This window comes from Alligator mississippiensis, chromosome 1, assembly GCF_030867095.1.
Source record: "Alligator mississippiensis isolate rAllMis1 chromosome 1, rAllMis1, whole genome shotgun sequence".
NCBI classification, from domain to species: Eukaryota; Metazoa; Chordata; order Crocodylia; family Alligatoridae; genus Alligator; species Alligator mississippiensis.
The window spans coordinates 192,012,116-192,035,034 of record NC_081824.1 but is presented as its reverse complement, the minus strand read 5'-3'; the positions used below and the strand labels follow the sequence as shown (position 1 = coordinate 192,035,034).

The window sequence follows — 22,919 nt, the reverse complement described above, 5'->3', positions numbered from 1 at the left end:
TTAAACCTTTCATGAGTAAGTGGTACAAGCTTTCTTTTGTAGGCTGGGAGCTCTATTTTAAGTAGAGTTTTTAACTTTCCTCATTTGTAGCTGTATGGTTTAATACTGTACATATGCTCTTAGATTCTTGATAGAGGGATATATTTGCTAAATTGAAAGTTTCCATGACAGTATGGGTATTTTTTTAGCCCAGCATTTAAATCATAAATACGATCATCATAATGGTTGCTATCACTTTTCAAGGGGTTTTAGTTTCATTTTGTGACCTTGTCAGGCAGGGAGGGAGGGTGATTTCTCGTGCATGCTGTAGAAACAGCTCTGCTGCTATAGAAGTTGGCTTCAAGCAGAACTCTCCTGCCCCAGCATTCCTTGAGTGCTGTCAACATGTTGCCTCAATAGGAGACTTCAGCAGTACACAAACAGAAGGAAGGACCAAGATATTCATGTCCTGCATGGGGATGCTACAGCTACTGATGGCTTACTTCCCTTATCAGCAGCTCATGTTTGCCATAAATCAGATTCTGTACTGGGATTGTGCCCTTTAATTGTCCTTGGGGCTTCCCACTGTTGCCAAGGAGGGAAACAAAACACAGTGGGTGCGTCCAGATGTGCATGGATGTTTGGTTCCCCGGGGACAAGTAGCAGCAGTGCACCTTACGCCGGCAGCTACTTGTCCCCAGGGAACGCCCAGTTTTGTTGCACAGCAAGTTAACTCCAGGGGCAGTAGGGGAGGCTGGGGACAGCACTGTGCTGGCCCCAGCAGCCTTACTGGGGTCCTGGGGGCCTCCCAGGGCTGCAGCCATGGTGATCCTGCCAGGTGGAGCCTGGCCACCGGCCATAGTGCATCTTCGAATGGCCCAGCTGCGCTTTAAAGCAGTGTATGCTGCCCAAGCATGCGCTGCTTCAGGTTTTTTTTCTGCAGTTTTTTTGGACCTCTAGTTGGCTGGTGATTTGAGCAAGAGCGACCAGTTAGGGGAACCAAGTGAAAGCCCTGGGGAGTTGGAAGTATGACAGATGGATTAGAGGTGGATGAATTTCTATATTTGCATGTGGGTGATGTTGGAATAGTAATTGGATGTCATGGTCAGATAAATGCATAACTAACAAATTATTTGTGTCCAGGGCAACTGATAAACATACTGAAAAGCGGGGAAGGTGTTTAATTTGGGGGATATCACATATGTGGCTGAATGGGATAGAGGGATTTTTACAGACCTCCTTATTTAAAGCTTTGGAAGCACATCACTCACAAAGACCAAATGTGAGGTTTTCTGAAAAGAAAGGTCAGTCTCCTGTACTTGTTGAGGTTGTGGGGATCTCAAAGGAACAGGTGAAGTCTGAAAGTTGCATGTTGTATACTAAGTGTTGTATACTAAATTAACAAGAGGCGAGTAGTACATTTCACCTCCCAGGGTCCTCTGGCCCACCAGCACTGGTTACAATTCATAAGGGAAAGTTATCTTTGCAACCTACTGATTTAGCCCTGCTACCACTGGGTGTGTCCAGACGCACATGCCTCTTGCCCTGTCTCAAACCCCTTTGAGGCAGGGCAAGAGGCATGGGCAGGAACAAAAAATGTTCCCCGTGCTGCAAACTTTGCAGCATGGGGAGAAAATTAGATCCCTGGATATCCAGGGGTCTAAAAAAAACCTGAAGTTTAAAAAAAGCAGGACAGGGCCCTGAAGCAACTAGAGGCTGGGTCTTCCACAGAGACGCTCTGGCTGCCAGAGCATCTCTGTGGTTGGCCCCTTGCCCTGGTACTGAAATGTGCAGCCTGCCAGGCCACGTGTTCAGCGCCAGGGTTCCGATGCCGGTAAGTAAGGGGTCAGGGGGGGATGGAGCAGGGGGGGAGAGGACTATGGGGGGGGACCCCTGCCAGCCCCCTGATCACTTTTTCTGCCTGGCCCCCCAATCCCTGCCCCCTTTCCCAGCATCCCCATAGTTTAAAAAAAACAACCCTTCCCGGGACTTACCGGCAGTCTGGCTGCTGTCTGTCTCACTGGGACCCTGCTGGCACAGCGCGGGGCAGAGGAGCAGCCCCAGCCTGGGCCCTCCTGCCCCTCGTTGCCCTGTGCTGCCTTAGGGGGGCTCTGCCAGGAGGCCCCGGAGCCCTGCCAGCCCTGATTCTAGGGTAAGTATAGGCTTTTTTTCTGTATTTTTTTTCTTTTCTTTTCTTTTTTTTCCCTTTTTCTTTAAAGTGATAGTGCCTGGGGTTGGGGGAGCAGCCATGGAGGCCTGGGGGTGCAAGTGGGGGGTGACCGAACCTTCGAATCCGAATTGAATCAGGGAACCAATTAAAAGGTGTGAATCAATTCAGAGAGCTTCGGTGATTCGGGCAGTCCCCGCTGGCTGCAGCAGGGAGCTGGACCCAGACTCTGTGCTGGTAAGTAGGGGTGGGGGAGGGGAGGGAGAAGGGGACCCCTGCCAGGCCCCATTCCCTGTCTGTTCCCCCGCCCATTTTCCCAGAATCCCCCATGGCTGCCCTACCCATCCCCAGCTCCTGGTTGTTTTTTAAAAAAAACCCATTCACGGGCTGCTGCCAGGCATGGGGGTGTTCCGTGCTGCCCCCTACTGCCCCATACCACGTGGAGGGTCTCCTATAGTGTCCTCACCCCCCTCTGCTCTCCCAGCCCCCTCCACGGCTGCTCTGCCCACCCTAGCTCCCAGCCCTTTAAAAACAAAAAAACCCTGGACTCACCCTCTGCTGCAGCGGCCTCAGGGCTTCTGGGGGTTTGAGGCAGAGCCCGCCCCCCCAGCCAATGCAGCATCCAGGAGTGTGAGCTTTTTTTTTTTTTTTTTCCCAAAGAGCCGGGAGCTGGGGCCGGGTGGGGCTGGGAGAGCAGGTAGGGGATGGGGACCCATGTGATTTGGAAATTTGGCTGATTCAGCAGCAGCCAAATCTCTGAATTGGATTCGGCCAAATTGATTTGGCAATTCGAATCATTGTCCTGAATCCCCAAATCAATTCGGGACAGTGATTTGAATCGCCGAATCTAATCTCTGTCCCCTGAACCGGCCAAATCCGAAGCGAATGCTACCTGCTTCACATAGGCCTAATAGAAGTTATCTTAATAAGGATATAGTGATTCCAATTCTGCCTCTTAAGTGGAAGCTGCAGAGACTGACAATTTTCATCACCAGTTCCAGTGACTGGCATTTGTGGACACCTTGGTGAAGGAAAACGTTTTCTTAGCCTACGACTCTGTATATGGCTTCCAAGTCTCTGTGCTCATTTCGTCTCATTCAGATTGTGGGTTTTTGTTTTGTTTTTTTGATGGGATATTCCTCTTCCCTCATGTTTTATATTAGGTTATTTGTGAGGAGGGCATAAAGGGGTGGGAAATTTAGGAGTTGATAAGAGTAGTTATGCCTTTTTATTATTAGCTACACAGTATTCTTGTCCTGATCTTTTGAAGCCTATTTGATTTAATCTAAGAGCAGACTAATGAATTAGTTCTGCTGGAGGTAATGAACAGCTATTCTAACAATCTTATTTTCTTCCCTGGGCCCCATCCCATCCCCTCTAGCGAGTTTTGGTTCACTTATTAAGTTGATTATGCTGAAGTCCATCTGTCTAATGTACACTTTTCCATAATGCTTGCCACTTTAGATTTTAAGCACTGACTCTTTCTTGGTGGTTAAGTGTAAATATAACAAATAAATGAGCTCTGGAAACTTTAGGATAGCTAATTTTAAAAATACTTATTTTAAAATGTTTTTTCTTTGCTGAATAAAATGAACAGTCCTGTTGTTCTTATATGACTGCTTTAGTTTTTGTGAAGACAACCAACAAGATGAGATTACAGGAATTTTACAGGGCCAGCCATAGAAGATAATCTCAGTGAGTATATACTTTGATACCCCTTTGTCTCTCCTATTGGAACTTATTCATTTCTTTGTAAGTCATTCTCTTGTGTGGACAGAGAGAAGCTGATGCTTGTATAGAGAAAACAAAATTGTAGTGAAGGCACTTTATTGTACCCTGGTCTGGTAACGCCTTAAACAAACTATCAGTGTCTTCACAGCAAAGAGGGTGAAAAAGCAAAAGACAACTAAAAAGAGGAAATAGTGTCGCTGAGTAAACTGTGTCCCTGAAAGATGAGGAAATGGTATTCACAGTATGAAATGCTTTTATTAACATTTAAAGCATAGATATTGTTTATCTTCATAGTGCTTTACTGAAATTAAGTCTTTCAGTGCTCCTGCTGGATAAGTAAATTAAGTGGTGGCTTTTCCATCTTTTGGATTGGGAAAGTGAGGTGCAGACTGCTTAAAAGTCTAACTTTCCAGAGGCTCTGATCAATGAAGTCCCCACAGACTACTTTTGGAATTGTGGGAGTGCATACCTTAGAAAATGAAACCATAGGTATTTGCCTGAAGTCATACCTGTCAAAGCTGGGACTACAACACAGCACTTAACTCCCATTCTTTGCCTGTCTGTAAGAGCACACATCAGGTTTTATTTGCATTGAAAGTGAACAGACATAAAACAATATTTGTTCAAAAACTTTGTGGTCATAATTTTTTTTCTTCCATCGCACAACGAGCAAATTTTGTTTTTTACTCCTTTCTATTTTTATGTGAACTACTGTGTGTTTGTGTTTGTAGTTTAGAACAGTCAAACATTGGTTCTATCTCTTTCTCTTCTCCAAGGTTGCTGTTTTCCAAGGTGTTTAGTTTGTGTTCTGCCTAACTTTACAGATCCTTTCTGCTCTTCAGTGGTGTTCATCCATTGTGAACTGTTCTGTTATGTTCTGACTTGCTGGGTTGTTCTGGTCCCATCAGAGTTCCTTTTATTGATACCATCTTGAAACAGCACATTCTTTCAATTCTTACTTTATCATGACAGTATATTTCATTAGCAGCTCAAGATTACAGCTCCATTAGTGTTACGCACGGTGCTTTGTACAGTCCACCTGTAAAGGAAGAACCCATTGTGTTCACTTTATATAATAAAAACACCCTGTTTTTACATTCAGAGTTGGTTTTGCAAGACAACTGGGGGGAAATGTAACAGCTTTCCATCTTTACAGACCTGGGTCACACTGTTTTGGGTTACAAGAATTCTCAGCCCTTGCTATCTTTTGTTAACTGGCTCTCTTACCTAGGTTCTGCTTGAGGCCTGTAGTTGTATTATATATTAGGATTTGGTGCATTGTCTGAGCTGTGGAAACCTTCACAGTACATAAAAGTCCAATGATTACTTCTGGTCAATGGTTTTCTCTTAACTTCATGAGCAGTCCCATTCCTTAGGTTTAGATATATTTCGTGAATTGACACTGCAGGAATCTGGCTAATGTATTTAGTCATAAGTCTGTGTACTTTGTCCACCTAGCCTCGCCTTTCTAGGGGAGGGAATATTCAGATGGAGCTTGCTACAACACAGTTTGCTTTATAATAACAAGGATTCCAAGACTATTACAGTGGTCTAAGAGGGTTGATCTTTTGAGACTACATAGTTAATTTTGGGTAGAAATTACCTGATTCCTTATTAGCTTCTTATTGCTGAATTGTAAGGCTTCTGTATTGCTGATTTTGCTTCCAGGTGTTAGTAGTGGGTTTTTAGAAAAAGAAATTCCATAAGGGTGGTATGATCTGTTGAATTCTGGATAAAGCAAAGACATGGGCATTAAAGGTAGATTTGAGCGTGGATAAATATTTGCACGTAAAAACACAAATATTGCCAGTGAAAATAATTCATTTTGCTTCTGTACTGTGCAAGGCTCCCCCCCCCTCCCCCCCCGGGCCAGCTGGCTCCTGCGACCTAGCATGCAGGCAGCCTCCCGCATGCATGCATACCTGCTCTCTTTCTCCCCCCCCCTGTAGTGCCCTCTGCCCCAATATACAAAAATAGCACTTTATTTTGAGCTATTATGCAACCACCTCTATATACACTACTCAAAAAAACAAATCAAGACAAAAATTATTTTTTGAACTAAAATGTTATAGTAATGTTTGATTTTTAGTATGTGATTTGTTTTGTATCTGTAAGTAGTTAAAATTATATCATCTGAAAGATTTTACATGTGGCCCTCAACAGCTCACCAAAATTTAAGTGGCCTGTTAGCTGAAATAATTGCCCGCCCCTCTTCTAGAATAACTAATCTTCTGATTAGTCAGTGCTGTATAGTCCATGCAAAAATTATAGAATATTTTAGTTGATCCTTATATTCTTTTAGAACCTGAATTCTTAATGAAGTAATAAATAAATAAAATGTTTTGAAAGCATAACAGGTCAGTAATTGAACCATTTTAACTCACAAAATTTTCATGAGAGAGAGGGTACCTCTTAAATAATCAGTTCAATTTGGGATTATTGCAAGCATACGGTACGGGCAGGGCTATTAATCTGAGGTTGAAACCCGCATATTCAGTTACTTCTGCGCTGCGGAAATGATAGTTTGCTGATTTAATATTCATGTTCATACTAGGAAAATAAATTATTCTATTCAGTCAGTTTTTAAGCTTTTATTAAACTAATCAGCTTCTGGTGCACTTCCATGAAAAAATAGTGGTGTGATTTGGGAATTGATCCCCAAAACCTAATCAATGTTTAAAAAAAATAAGTCTCAGCTTTTGGAATTGCAAACAATGAACGATTAGCAAAAGTTGTACTGGATAGGAACAAAGAAGAATAGTTTACTGTGTCAGAATCTGGTAGTGTCTGGTAAATGAGGTCCAGAACCGTGCATTCCACCACCTAGTGCTGTCCTGCCTGCGCTTCATTTTTGGTTTTGAGGCTCCCTGACATCCACATCGTTTTCATGCCATTTATCACTTCCCAGCAGATTTTTTTTTTTTTGAGGGGGAGGGGCAGAGTTTGTTTGTTTTGAGGTGGGGAGGGTTTGCTTGAAATTTTTGGCTGGTGGAGTACATAATGTGAAGCAGATAACTGAATGCTTTGTGTACAGTAACATGTTCGGGGAGGGTAAATGCCTAGACTCTCAAAACCACAGGTTCAGATCTGTTAGAGTGAACTCTGGCTTCTAGATCATGTTCCATGTGGTTGCCTTTATGTGCAGATGCCTGTATAGGAGCTCAGAAATTGAAATACCTGTCTGCAGTGTATAGACACACAAGAACCACAGACACTTCTAAGAAGTAGAAGGCATTTGCCTTGGTGTGTAATCAGATCCTCCCATTTTTGTCAGCTGTCATTCCATGTACTTCATACTGTTTGTATTCCATCCTCAACCTGATCTGTGTTTGCATTTCAGTTGTTGTGGATGCATATTGTTTAATGAATTGCATCCACGGGCAGATCTAGGATTTTGAAAAGTGGGATGCAGGTGGTGTGGTGCATCATCATGTACATCACAAAATGTTTTTCTTCTGGGGCTATTTTATTCAATTTAAGATCAAAGCGAAAACAAATGCAACTTTATTGTAATGTGCATTAATTTGCTATATCATACATTTTTATTGGAGAACAGAACGAACTAGGAAAATGATTTTAAAATGTTTCTTCAGTCTGGTAGTCTCAATTCAATTAAATGTATATCTTGGATTGATGAAATCAAGCTACTTCACTGAAAATTATTTCCACACTTAAAATAATATTCACCTGAGAAAAACAGTCTAGTTTGTAGGTGAAATAGAAGCTATGGACACCTATACACGAGTGTGGGGGCTGCTCCGTTACACTGGAATTCCAGTGCGCTGGTGCAGACCCAGTTAATCAAGTCTGTTAGAGCATAGTAGTTGCCACGTGCACTCCAGCAGCCTCCTGCATCTCGTGTATCAATGTCCCTGTACGTAAAAATGGTGGCAGGGCACTTGAACTAAAGCTTGTCGTACTCGACAGATGTCTGCAATGGGCCTAATGATTTCCACATTCTGCTCAGAATTTTCATTCATTTTCTTAACCCCTTCCTCTCTCTTTGCTGGTCCCTAGAGACCTCTTCTACATCCTCCTTTCCTCTGCGGCCCTTGGCTGCTGACTAAGAAGTAGGCATCTCTAGCCCCATGTCAAAACAGTCGGCTGTTGGGAGCAGCCTTGCTTTCTTTTATGAGAGTCAGGGACAGGGTAGCCATCTTGCTAAGGGCAGCGTATGGCTCCAGTTCCATTGACAGTAATGGGAGAAGGTGGTCATTTTGGACAAAGGCAAACTTCACAGGCCTGAAGGAATTAATCAGAAATTCATGAGAACTGTTGTACTTTTTTTTTTTTTTAAACCAAGTTCTGTGAGCGTTGGTAAAATTGCATTGATGTGGGTGCATGCCACACTTGCTACTTGCACTTTTCCTTTCCACTGACCAACTAGCTGTCACTTCATCCTCTTCGCTTTCCAGAACCCAAGGCCCTTGCAAATCTTAATTCTAATTCCACATTTTTCCTAGAAGACCCTGTTCAGCAAAATAGTCAGAAATATGAAATAATCATTTGTCTTTGGTGATGCACCACAAGCTGAAATAGTGCTATGACATTTTTGAAGGGATGGATAAGGATATAACAGTACTCAGAACTTTCTGTATCTTTTTTCCATTACCGTGGGCCTGAGGAGTTGCAGCTCCAAGATTGCACATTGTGCCATGCCCAAATTAGATTGCTAATTAATACTTATAATTTGAAAAGTGGCACGTATTCTGTTTTAGTAATATGTTACTTTTTAAAGGCCATTATTTGATGATAACCTTCTGATTTTATAAATGTAGTAATCCTTTTTTGAGTCTTAGTGAAACCACTGCTTTAATGGCCCAGAATTATAGGATTGATGAAGTGCTAATAACTTGTTACCGAACTGTTAAAGTTACTAAGAATCATACTATTGACTAAAGTGAAACCAGGACTGAGATCTATTTGAGTGAATATTTTCTGTCTAAACAGGCCTGGCTTGTCACTTACTGTTTTATTATTTATTCTGTTAATTTTGAACCAGTACAAAACTCTTAACTTTAACTGTGCTGTTCTAAATAATTTCCCTAAACACAAATATGTGTTTTGTCCTCACAGATACCAGCTCAGGAGGGCTTTGGAAAGTCAATTTCAGTTGGACAGCAGCAGGTAACTGAAGATTTTTTTTTCCCTACAATATGCAAAAAATATCTGATAAACCTGTAACTTCCACTGACTACAGTAAGAGCTTTTGGATGTTCAGCCTTATCAATAAAAATAAACCACTTTAGTTTCAAAATATGAAATTACAGGTTTAAATTCAGACCATCAAGTTTGAAAAATTTAGCTTGTATAAGAAATGGGAAGTATCTTTTTGGACACGTGTAAGGAAACTGAAAGGGAATGCATTTTAATTTTAGTGAAAAGAAGGCATAGATGTGATCTGTCCCTTAAAAATTAGTAAGTCTTTGGAACATTTACTTAAGACGTATGTTATGAAAGAGGAGTTTGTATGGTTCTGCTTTTAATGTAAAAAAGAAATACCCACTTCCCCTTCCAGTTATCTCATTATTTTTCCCAGACTTGAATTTTATAAGTATTCTGGTTTATTAAATGGAATCAGGAATTGGAAACTTAAACTGTCATCTTTTGTCAACTTTAAGATTGTCGTCTTGGGTTTTATCAAAATGGCCATTTTATTGTGTATTCTATGGACCAACTGTATTATAAACTATATTGAAGGTTTTATAAAATTCTGGGGGATGCAGGGATAAAGTTGTAAAGACCCTTTTCCAGTTTTTTGTTCTAAAGCATTCTGAAGTGGATTTCCTTTCTGTGTTCGTTGAACACATGCGAGAGAGAGAGGTGGATTGGTTTAATGGATTGAAAATGGAGCTGGAAGTTAGGAAGGCCTGCATTTTAACAGCAGCTCTGCTAGTGGCTACTGCTGTGGTCATGGGCTACTCCCTTCAGTTCCTTGAATTTATTTCCCTGTTATTGAAATGGGGCTGATACTGCTTCTTTATTAATAGGGTGCCTCAGCATATCACAAGCATTAATTAGCTTAGTAATTTGCACAGTGCTTTGAATATGAATGATGCTGCTATTTAAGTGTTATCAGCCCCTATTATTAATATTTCTATATGGAGGCAGGGATCTTTTAATTTTTTAAGCAATATAGCTTTGTTTTCACTAGAAACTACTTCTCCAAAATCCCACAGATAACAAATACATTTCTCAAAACTGGTAAGCAGTCTTTAGCTGGATTCTTTTGTCCATGAGTTTTGAAGCAAATAATAACATGGGTTACTGAATCAGCATAGTAGAAGAACAGGTGTGTCATGCCCACCAGTCTTAAAAAGGGTTTTAGGTTTAGGTTTGTTTTTTTTTTTTCCAGCGGCAGAGAGTACAAAGTTAAGTAAATGTACTCAACTTCCAAATAGTTTAACATAGGAGAATTCAGTTAACAACTTATTTTCTGTTCTGATAATGATGCTCTTAAGAATATGGACAGACAGACAAATTGTACAAAATCAAGAGGAGAGGACCTGTTATAAGTTGGTTTCCATGGTAACTTTTTGTGTCATGCTATGGCAAGGGGAGGCAACTTATTCCAAATTTGGCAAGACAGAAGTGCTCATGTTTAGCTTTTACTTGCTGTGGATTCGGAGTAGATGCACCAAAAAGTTACTGTGGAAGTTCTGCTGTGTCTCCTTTTTACTGTATAATTTGTTATAGTCTGTCCCTATCTTCAGAAAATGAGAAACCTGAGACAGTCATCTGATACAGATTCTAGCCTTACATTTCCAGAAAAAAATATATTGTATACGAAAATTCCTTATTACTCAAAATACTGAAGCTAATAATTCCCTACTCCTAAGTTAAGTTCTTGATCCTTCAAGGGGTTGTGAGGAATCTTAGTGGAAGTTTCCTGATCACGGGCCCCAGTTTTCATGGGAGGACTTCAGTTACCAGACATCTGCTGGGAGGGCAGTACAGCAGTGCACAGGCCATCCTGGAAGTTTTTGGAGAGGAGTGGGGACAGCTTCCCAGTGCAGGTGCTGGAGTGGCTAACTAGGGTCTGGGTTCTTCTTGACCTGCAGCTTATAAACAGGGAAGAATTGGTGGGGAATGTAGTAGTGGATGGCAACTTGGGCAGCAGTGACCACAAGATGATTGAGTTCAGGATCCTGAGGAAAGGAAGGAAGGAAAGCAGAGTAATGACCCTGGACTTCAGAAAAGCAGACTTTGACTCACTCAGGGAAATCATGGGCAGGAACCCCTGGGAAGCCAGTTTGAGCGGGGAGAGGAGTCCAGGAGAGCTGGCTGTACTTCAAAGAAGCCTTACTGAGAGTGCAGGAGCAAGCCATCCCAATGTGCAGGAAGACTAGCAAGTATGACGGAAGACCAGCTTGGCTCAGCAGGGAACTCTTCAGTAAATTAAATCACAAAAAGGAAGCTTATAAGAAGTGGAAACTTGGACAAATAACTAGGGAAGAATATAAGAGCATTGCTTGGGCATGCAGGGATGAAGTCAAGGAAGTCAAAGTGTGATTGGAGTTGCAGCTAGCAAGGCATGTGAAGGGTAACAAGAAGGGTTTCTACAAGTATGTCAGTAGCAAGAGGAGGATCAGGGAAAGTGTGGGTCCCTTGCAGAATGGGGGAGGCAACCTAGTGACAGAGGATGCAGAAAAGGCTGAAGTGCTCAATGCCTTTTTTGCCTCAGTCTTTACAGACAAGGTCAGCTCCCAGACTGCTGCAATGGGCAGCATGGGTTGGGGAGGAGGTGAGCAGACCTCAGTGGTGAAAGAACACATTAGGGACTACTTAGAAAGGCTGGATGTGTAAAAGTCCGTAAGGCTGGATGGGATGCACCTGAGAATGCTGAGGGAGCTGGCTGATGTGATTGTAGAGCCATTGGCCAACATCTTTGAAAACTCATGGTGATCAGGAGAGGTCCTGGATGATTGGAAAGTGGCAAACATAGTGCCCATATTTAAGAATGTGAAGAAGGAGGATCCAGGGAACTACAAACTAGTCGGCCTCAGTTCCCAGAAAAATCATGGAGTAGATCCTCAAGGAATCCATTTCTAAGCACTTGGAGGAGGAGAAGAAGGTGATTAGGGACAGTCAGCAAGAATTCACCAGGGGCAAGTCATGCCTGACCAACCTGATTGCTTTCTATGATGAGGTGACTGGCTCTGTGGATATGGGGAGACTGGTGGATGTGGTGTACCTTGAGTTTAGCAAGCCTTTTGATACTGTCTCCCACAACATTCTCACAGGCAAGCTAAGGCAATATGGGCTGGATGAATGGGCTGTACGCTGTATAGAATACTGGCTGGAGCATTGCGCTCAGAGAGTAGTAAGCAATGGCAGCCAGTATCAAGTGGAGTGCCTCAGGGGTCAGTCCTGGGGCTGGTTTTGTTCAATGTCTTCATCAACGACCTGGAAGATGCATAGAGTGCACCCTCAGTAAGTTTGCAGGTGACACCAAGCTAAGGGGAGTAGTAGATATGCTGGAGGGTAGGCTAGGATTCAGAGTTACCTAGACAAATTGGAGGATTAGGCCAAAAAAAAAATCTCATGATGTTCAACAAGGACAAATTCAATGCCCTGCACTTAGGACAGAACAATCCCATGCACCGGTACAGGCTGGGGGCTGACTGCTTGGACAGCAGCTCTGCAGAAAAGGCCCTGGGGTTTACAGGAGACAATAAGCTGAATATAAGCCAGTAGTGTGCCCTTCTTGTAAAGAAAGATAATGGCATACAGGGCTGTATTTGTAGGTTTGTTGCCAGTAGGTCAAGGGAAGTGATTTATTCACCACTGGTGAAGCCATGTCTGGAGTAGGGTGTTCAATTTTGGGGGGGGCCCCCCACTATAGAAAAGATGAGGACAAATTGATTAGGGGGATTAGATTAAATGACCTCCTGAGGTCCCTTCCAACCCTAACTTTCTATGCTGTATCATGTCAAAGACCTGGGATCTGTTTCTGTGCCAGGCATTGTTCCAAGTGTTGTACAGAAAACTAGCATACAGTATATGTATCTTGCTTCATGATACATTCTTTAAGAGCCTACCTACGAGCTATGTGAAAACAACTGTGGTTGTTTAGAGTCTGAAATGATAGGTTTTGGACTTTAAACAAGTCTATAGGAATCTTAATGTGACAGAGCTCTAAGTAGTTTAGCTGATTTTGTGGCCTATTGTGATCGCTAGGCATCTGCATAGAACTTGAAGGGAGCCTCAGCCAGTAATTTCTCCATTGGGTCCAAAATTTCTGTTTTGACTTGTAGCTCCATTTTTTTACAAGGATAACCAGTCTTGATACAAAGCCTGCTGCTTCACCAAGACTGACTCATGGGATGCCACACTTTCTGACCACTGTTCACAGGACATACTCTGTCTCACAGTTAGGCTCCAAAACCTTTGCAAGGGTAGCAGCAAAACTGTAATTTCTGTGCTTTAAGTACTTCTTTATATAAGTTTCTGTAAATAAATAAAGTGTTGTCACATCACAAGCCTTATTAAGACTCTCAGCAGCTCGCTTAATGCTTCAGGCATAAGCATCAGTACTTGGCCAATACCAATAGTTCGGAGAGTGTTAACATAGGATTTTGTCCCTGCAGTTTGCTCAGCCATACACAGGAAGCAGCCATCATGGCATGCACAGTGTCTCTAGGAGTCAGGGTTGGCAACACAATATATATATATTTTTTTTAACTGACAGTGTGCAAGCTCTTTATAGACAGCCATACTTTTTTTTTTATTGAAATATTTTTACTGATGTATGTTTTGTATAATGTAAAATAACTCTTCTGCCAGGCCCTACCCTGCTGCCAGGCCCCAGTTAGAAGGACTGGGTTCAAGTTTAGGAGTTAACACCAACTACAGTAAAAGGAAAAAAAAGTAAAATGTTGGTTGTCGGTAAAAATGTTTGCAACAAAAAAATAAATATTTTTCACTTGGCAACCCTACTGGACTGAATTGATGGTTTTACATTGTGCTGCCCACCACTCCTGCCAGGGCTGCTTCCCTCCTTACCCCCACACCCTTATGCTCCTGACTTCATTCTGTATCATGCTTCATCTCCCCCACCGCCATCCTAGCATGGACCCCTAAGGAAGCCTGCCTGTGACCTAGTAGCATTACAAGCACCTAGCCTGGGATGCAGTAGCAGCATATGGTCACCAGATAGCGCTTCTGTGTTTTGTCAGAGCTTCAATCAAGTTGTGGTTGCTTAATGTTTTTAGTGATGGCTAAAGCTTTTTACAGACTTTACTGACAGTCATTTTTAGCCCAACTTCTTTTATTTTTACTGACAATCAGTAAATTTACTGATAGTTGGTAATCCTGCCAGGTGTGCTGCTTTTCCTGTGGAAAGAGAACAGCTTCTCTGCTTAAGGCGTGCAGCCTTATTGGGGGGGGGGGGAGGGAAGGTGTGCGTTGTCGCTATCTGTCTCTCTCGCATACACGATTATCTTAACATTAGAGGAAGTAAAGGAATAAGTCCTCTATTTGGAGTAGAATATGATGAGGTTTGTAGTGGTTTTAGCACTTGGAAGTATTCATTTAATAGTTTAGGCCAAGCCCCAAAGAAAGTTTTGTCTCCACTTCTAAAGGGGTTCTGCTGCTCCAGAGCAGGTGTGTCAAACATGGTCTGCAGAGCTGCCCTATCCAGCCCAACAGGCTACTGGAAGTGGCTTGACATGGAATCCATAGCCTTTGGACCTCGGTGGATGTGGCTGTCAGCAGCACGAGGATGAGTGAGGACTGATACAACCCTCATGGCCTTTCGCTACTTTGGTTTTTGGTACTACTGTGGCCCCACTACGGTCTTGTACTAGAGCCCTGCCACTGCCACCACTTGCCTCATGCCAGACCCAGAGCTGCCACTCCATGTTTAAGCTGAAGCTGTTGCTGTAGTTATAAGCCAACCCGCAAGGAGGCCTGCAGTCCAGAGGAATGAAATTTCTGACTCCTGTCTTCATCCTGGAAGTTTAGCCAGTCTCTTGGATAGCCTGATGTCAAGTCACGAAGTACCTTGAGACCTTGAACATGATCCGTTATTATATGCAAAGGCAGTATAGAGAGCAAAGAACAGATTTTTGTGGCAGCTTGTATTGGTGAAGAAGTGAGCTGCTATGTTATTTTGTAGTTGGAGTTTTCTAAGTTCTGAAGGCTTTGTGAACATCTATATTGCATTGATGTAGTTCAGCTGAGTACTGATAGGAAGAGTTGGCCTCAGTCTGTTTATGCTAGGGCTGAACAGAATTTCCTAGTTAACCAGAAATAATACTGTATTTTCTTGCATGCAGCATACCCCCTAAATATACATACCTTGTTTTTTTGAAAGGCAGAATGAAGAAAAAAGATTTTTCTAGAGTTATGGTGGCTTAGAGTAGGGACAGAGTCTCATTTTCAGCTAACTTGCCCTCTTTTTCCTGAATAATTAAAACTGAATCCTTACCTGCTTCTGAAGACTGGTCCCGACAGATTTTAAAATAGCTAAGGAGTTGAGCTAAAGAGGCTGTGAAGCAGAGAGACCAGGAACAGCTAGCAGACAGCAAAATTGCCCTAAGAAAGGTAAGCTTGATAAGTGGAACATCAAGATGATTAAAAAAGGAGAGACAATAGCTAACACCTGTGGAGTGAAGACCAATAAGCCATTAAGTCAACGGACTCCCTCAGCTCCCTGAAGAGTAATACCAGAGCTGCACTTTGGAGACAGAATCAAGCCAGGGTGCTTCCAACCCTGGGCAGAAAATCAGCTTAAATCAGCTTGGGAGTCCTACTTAATACATGAACCCAAATTTGGGGGGGGGGAGGGGGGGGCTGAGTTTGGGGGGGAATGTTGTATGTGAGCGAGTATGGTATTTGAGAGCTTGTAAATAATGGAATGAGTTGGTCAACTGTAGGTGTGTACTTTTAACCAAAGGAGTCTTCACTATGGCTACACATTCTTAAAAAATACTTTAGTGTGCCCAGCAGCAATACCTCTGTCTTGCTTTGATTCAGTTTCAGCCAGCTGTACTTTAGCCCTGAATCCTTGAGCTGACCTTGCCCAACCATTCAGCCATAAGGCTGCCTGGTTAGGAAGTCACTTTGTATTTAATTAACTAAATCGGGGCGGGCAATTATTTTGGGTGGCGGGCTGCTTACCCAGTTTTGCCAAGCTGTTGAGGGCCGCGTGGGTAGCCCTGCCCCTTGACAGGTGCCCCGCCCCCTGGTCACCATCTTGCAACCAATGTCTTGGGACCAATGTCCCAGGGCCAGCACCGGTGGGGCCCAGAGCAGGGCTCAGGCTGGCAGGGGTCTGTGGAGCTGGGCTGGATTGCATCAGCAGGGAGACAGGGAGCTGGCTCAGCTCCATAGAGCCCCTACCTGCCAGGACTCTGTACCCTTGCTGCCCTGCTCTGGGCCCTGCTGGTGCTGGCCCTGTGTTCCTGCGCCTGCTCACTCCCAGTGCCCCCCAGCCCCACGGTACAGGCGGGGAGCAGCGCACAGCCCTGACCTCCTGTTTGCTGGCAGGGAAGGAGCTGGTATGGAATGCAGGGAAAAGCGGCCCCTTGCCTGCTCCATGCAGGGCTGTCCTGAGCAGGCACAGGCAGCCCCATGCGGGCTGCAAGCAGCTGCAGCACAGAGCATAGGCCATGGGGTGGGGCAGAGGCAGGGCCGCTTTTCGTCCACGCTCAGCAACAGCTTGTAACCCGGCCCCATGCCAGCTCCAGGCTTGTCCATCAGGGCTATGCCGCGGTAGCAGCAGCTGCGGCTCCCCCGCTTGCTGCGCTGGGCAGCATTTGCTGCTGCTGTCTACCCGGAGCTGGTGCGCTGGGCAGCCCAGAGGCGGCTCTACAGCCTCACTGCAGCTCCGGGTGGGCAGCAGCAGCAAATGGTGCTCAGCGCGGCAAGCGGGTTGGCAGCAGGGGCAGGTTACAAGCTGGTGCTGAGTACTGGGTGGGGGGAAGCGGCCCCTCACCCACCCCGTGCCTGGTGCCCCGCACTGCAACTGCTCTCAGCCCATGTGGGGCTGCCTGTGCCTGCTCAGGACAGGCCCACACAGGCTGCATGCAGCTGTAGAAAGGAGTGCAGGCCATGAGGCAGGTGAGGGCAAGGGACCACTCTTCCCCACACTCCGCACCAGCTCGTTCCCTGCCCTTCCTTCCCCCCCGCTTACCTGAGGTTCCAGCGCCAGGACAGCCAGGTGGTCCCAGGCCAGAAGCCCCTCCTGGGGCTTCTGGCTGGACAGGCCCTGCTCTGTTGCAGGCTTCCCCTGGGTCCTACTGCCCCTGGTTCCTGTCATCTTTGACAGGAACCAAGGACAGATAGATTTTAATTTTGAAAATGTTTTTAGGGGCCCCATGGGCCGGATAGAATGGCCTCATGGGCCAGATTTGGCCCACGGGCTGGGTTTTGCCCACTCCTGAACTAAATAGGTGGAGTTTCTTAAGTGTTGCACTCCAAGGCAGATTTTCCTGACTTCTGATCACTTTTGTAATTTTTCCAATTTTAACACCCTTTTTTAAAGGGAAGTCCCCTGAAACTGGGTTACATTGCTTTAGTTATGGTTTTGCTAACACTGTATGCACAGGAAATACTCCATTCTTAATGGTATACATTATTCCCTTCCTCATTCACCCAAGCATCACATTTGTCCTTTTGGCTCATGTTGAGATAATAGATAGTACAGTTCTCTAGCTATCTACCATTACCCCAAGTCCTTTTCAGTGTTGGTGAATTTTAGGATACAGTCATTGTATGACTTTGAATTTGGTTGTGCCAAGACCAGTGCTGTTCTTCAGCTAAGACGATTTAACAAGAGATCCAAATGTTTATTTGTTTCCCATGCCATCGCTATATGCAATTTTTAATATGCAGTTTTTTTTCAAGATGTTCTTCCAAAACGTTGGTGAAGAGTATTGAATAAGGTTGGACTGCAAATAAAATCCCTTTGGGATGCCACAAAGAAATAAAAAGAAGCATATCCCTCCTTTTTGCATCTCTCAAGGTTTTTTAACAACCTTTTGCAGCTGCAGGATGTTGGCTGCCATGGTCCTGCTTTACCTGTGGCAAATTAGGGTGTTATGACTTGTGGGTGTGTCAGGGTTGAGTGTGTACTTTGTCTTATAGGTTAGACAATGGATTTGTATAACGTGGTTTGGATAGGAATGATTTTTGACTCAGGCAAGGGGGTTGGACTACTCTGAAGGTCCCTTCCAGCGCTACTTCTCTAGGATTCTGTTTCTAGGACTCATAGGAGGGAAGATGGGAGTTTGGATCCCTAACATGAATAGGTAAGGTAGTTTGGGTTTCTTGCTTAACTATCTAGACTTTTCAACACGTAGGTTTCTTGCAAGTTTAACCATACCTCTGAATTTCTTGACTTTTTACTAACTTGTTTTTGTTAACGTTGGCATTCTTCTAAGCGATTTTATTAAGCTTCACTTTTAACAATTTTTTTTATCTAGGTGTAAATAATAAACTTGTGCTAGAAGTGCTGTCCACTGGGAATCATATAATTCCTTAGCCCAAAGATTTTTTTTTTTTTTTTTTTTTTTAAACCAAAGCTATATCTTTCAACAAGCCTCACATTTTTGCTCTTCAATAAGGAACATGGCTTCTTTTAACCTCGGGTCTTTTTTTTTTTTTTAGTAGTAGTAAGGAGCTCATAAGCTGTTCAAACTTGTTCTGCTGCTGTAAGGTGTGCAAACAGGTTTTTTTTCCTTCACAGTTAATCAGAAATGAAAACTAGTTGGTATAGTGTTGTTTGCTGCCTGGTTTTACATAGAGGGCTGAATCTTATCATGTGGCATGCTCATTATTCTTTGAATGTTTACCAGTGTTTTTCACTGTAGTATTGAAATGCATTGTAAAGTCTAAAATGTTTTTATTTCACTATGTCCTGGTAAAATATGGAATTAATATCCTTAGTTTACAAATGTGCAAATTTAAGCACACACAGAGGTTGAGTGACCTGCTTAGAGCAATCCAGTGTACCGCTGAAATCTGCTTTAATTCAAATCTATTTTTCAGTAGAAGTTCTACGGTTTTGCAGACTTGTGCTTCAGTTGTTGCTGTTGTTTGGTTTTTTTTTTTTAATATATACCAAAAGCCAGTGGTTCTCTTTGACCATGTCTCTTTTTTAAAAAAAAATTGAGTGTGGGTATTATTATAGTGATTTGTTAAAAATTTTATATGTTTTTCTTTCAAGAGAAGAAACAAATATACGCTGTTCCTTAACTCAAGCGCTACTGGAAAAAAAAATGTAAACTTGCTTGTCTCCGTTACCACTCTTAAATTTCTTTTAAATTTGTCCAGTACCCAACTTTGTGGGGGCAGGGCAGAAGAGGGGAAGTAGTCCCCTTTCATTTTCTTCCCAGCTTTTTTTCTTTTGGGTTTTAACTTGAGAGATCAACTCTTTCTGCAGTTTGTGGGAAGGGCTAACAAAGCTTTCTCTGAAATCTAAGGACCCACCGCTACCATTTGGCAAAAGTAGCACATCTTGCCACAGTGATATCTGAATATCTTCAGATAGCTTTAACTGTCAAGTGCAAAATACCTAAACAAAAGTTTGGAAAGCGCCTCTCTGGTGTAATATGTAACCCAGTCCTGTGTAATTTCCTGGATGGACTGTATCACCTAGAATACATCCCATTACGCCAGGTTATGATGTAGTGGGTGCGGTAGAACATTGCGAGGAGCTTGCGTTATCTCCATGGCAATGCAGAAATGCATGTTCTGTGTATCAGTTACCCAGAGGGGGCTACCTGCTCTGGAGTTCAGGTGTGAGGGTGGAGCCATGTTCAGAGCTACAGAATGAAGAACACTCTCTGGCATGGTGTTGGGGAATGAAAAGGGTAAGTTGGGATATTCTGAGTATCTCAAAGGCTGCAGTCAAACTGTATTTCGCTGCTTTAACACAGCTCAAGAGACTGAAGGAGGTGGACATTGGAGATTTCTTCGTTATTTCAGTTGGAGGCTTTTGGTAAGACCTATTTCAGAATTAAACTTGGATCAGAATAGTGATAATGAGTAGCGCTTTGTGCAGGGAAACTAGTGGACAGGGGTGATTGAACCTAGGAACTTTGATAAAAGAATTTCGCCGTGAGCCTTTTTACTTGAACTAAAGAAGGTTAGATTTCCAGATGTGACTATTTCATCTGTAAGAGTATGTTCGTAGTTACTGATTCCTATTACTAGAGTAAAATATTGTTACACCCATTCAGCTTGAATATTGTATAAGAGCAAGTGACCTGTTGGAGTTTTTTGGGGGTTTTTTAGTGATTAAGGGTGTGGATAGACAGAATAGTTATTCCACATGGAGGGGTGGGGGGAGCGATTTCATTTGGATCCTCTGTAATGGTTTTGTCTGTCCACTATATCCCAAGGTAACTGCAAAACAACCAGCAATAATTTACTATTTGTTTCATTCACTGGTATGTTCTTGTGTTTTAGCTTAACTTACTGCAGGATAGAAGTGGCCTTATGAAATAGTTACAGTGGCTCACCCGATACGCAGGGACTCGGACACAAGTCATTCCTGGCCCCTTAAATTGGTATAATTAGCTGGCTGGCCAGCTATTCCTAGAGAGCCCTTATTTGAAATGTTCTTATATATTTAGAGTGTTTCTTCTTGTGGGATAAAGCATTCTTCTTCTGGTTCATAATCATCTCTTCTGTTGTGCTTTTTATGTTAGTTCACTTAAAATTTGTGCATATTAGTGCATAGAATGTTCCTTCGTGAAGAGAAACACAAAGGATCATCATGTAAGGAGGAAGGACCTTCTCACTTGCAGCACATCACAGTGATCATGGGAAAGGATCAGGAGATCAGCTTTTCCCAGAAAAATGGAGGGGAGAGGTTGTATAAAAAATGGGGGCTAGTATTGCTTTCATTTAAAGGGGTTAAATTCACTTTCCTATAGTTTCACTTGCTATGTGACTGAGCATCTAGTAACAAAATGGCTAACAAGGTTCTGAAGGTTGCTACTAGTAAGCATGTTCTCTGCCTATCTTATTTCCTTAGCAGAAGAACAAACTTCCTGTAGTGATTAAATTAGCATTGTGAAGAAATTCTGGGATAGAGCAGGATGACTGGGAAGTCCTGCCAGAGGGTTTTATAGCCTTTTGTGTGGTCAGGTAATACTGGAAGAATCAGTTTTTACTTAGTTATAAGGGTGGGGTGGAAAGCACTTAGATTTGGTCCACCTTTTGTAATGAATTGTTTACAGAGCAGGAGTGCAGGTGCGTCAGGACACTCAAAGTAATCTTTCCAGCTCGGCCAGTGACTGTGGATAAGTCATTTAAGTTGTCTGTGTCTTAGTCTCTCTCTCTCTCTAAAATAGATGTCATACCCTAGAAGGGCATGGTAAGGAGGCAAAATGAACATTTTAAAAGCATTTGGTGATCTACTGTTGGAAAGCATTTTGTAACATGCAAGGTAGTTTTAGTATTAATACTAAATAATGCCTCTCTCAGTTGAGAATCTAAATGGAATGTATATCTGGAGTTGGATACCTTTGCATGCTACTTAGAGGATCATTTAAAAAAGGGTGGAGAGTGCAGAAAGAGAAAAGAGGAGTGAAATCAGAAATATCTTCTGGTTGAGTCATAGGAATCCAGTAACAGAGGAAAGAAACTCAATTTCTGTCAGAGATAAGTTGTTGCAGAAGTTGCCTCATTTCTTGAAGTCCATTTTGTAGATCTCTTTGAGTTTTATTTGAGTGCTGTAAAAGGGAACAGAATGTTTACCAATATAGAATAATACATCATAGAGGAAGCTGCTGCTGAAGCTTTATTTGAAGAAAACGTAACAAACCAGGAACTGCTATAGTCCTGTTCTTAAATAGGAAATACGTGAAACCACAAAATGCAGAGCAATGCTAAGTGCCTGACTAGAACCCATAAAAAATACAGTATTAAAAGTGACATGAGATAAAAGGATGATATTCCAGGTCTTTCATCCATAAAATTGACCCACTTTAATAGAAATGCTATTGGGATAAACTTCTGGCAAATCCATTAACGCATTTCTTTGTTTTGGGACCAAATCCGCCAAAGTCTGAAAATGTAACCAAAAAGCCAATGTGTGACTTCCTTGCAGGGTAACTATGAAAAAAAACTGTAAGCTGCAGATAGGCTTTCTGGTTACTCTTTCAAATGATCTGATCTACCTCACTTGGTTTATTAATAGATTTTTTTTTCCAGTACAGTGATGACCTGGTTAACTAATTCTGGACTGCTCACTTTGTATATTTGCTACTTGGGACTATATTCACTGGGCTTATAAAACTAGCCCAGTAATATTTAAAAAAATAATAATTATAGGCTGTTCAGTAATCTTGACAATCCAAGAATGTTTTAGAAACAAAGGAACATTCCACTTGATTGGAAGAATTGCAGGATCCCTTCCAAGTGATCCAAACATAATTAAAAAATGGTTGCTTTTGTAAATTGCTGTGTGTTAACTACTAAAAGAAGCCACCCAAAATAGATCTGGGGAACTATGGCTAATTTTAGTGACTTGTTAGCAAATTTGTGCTGGTTTCATCTTAAACTTGTTTGTTTGTGTGTAAACTTGTAATGTAGATTAACTTAGTTTACCCCTTGCTTAAATATTTATAGTTTGCAATAGTATAGAGAGAGAAAAACTTTTAAGTAAGGATTAATTTGGTTAAGGTGAATCTTCATTGGGGATATACATTGGCTAAACTAGATTGAGTAGGACTGGAATGAACAAACATCCTTGTGTCATTGGACTTTAGTTCCCTGCTACCATAGGCAACTATGATATACAATTTCTTTCTGGAATTGATTAACCTCCATTTTACAAGTAGCTAGATTTTTGTTGTCCAACTTTTCTTCTTAGGAGACTGTTCCAGAGTCTCCTTGTTGTAATGACTCTGTTTTTGTAGTGTGAATGTAGCCAGTGCTTCAGTTGCACATGCAAGTCAAGTTGGCTTGGGTATGAACACTGTTACGTAGCTTGTTAAGTAATCAAAGGATTAGATTGAAAAAGCCATGTAGTACACTCGGAAGGGGTAGTTTTGATCTTCCGTTAAGTGCATTTAAATCAGTGGTC

At 42.5% G+C, this 22,919-nt stretch overlaps 1 protein-coding gene across 5 annotated transcripts in view; it reads left to right on the top strand.

Moving 5' to 3' along the window:
* Window positions 1-22,919, top strand: part of TRERF1 (transcriptional regulating factor 1) — a 141,807-nt gene that overhangs the window by 34,560 nt on the left and 84,328 nt on the right. For all 5 annotated transcript variants that reach the window (XM_059718256.1, XM_014598093.3, XM_006266028.4 and 2 more), the window contains exon 2: window positions 8,954-9,004. The gene's annotated coding sequence lies outside the window, so the exon portion shown is untranslated. The remainder of the gene's footprint in view (window positions 1-8,953; window positions 9,005-22,919) is intronic.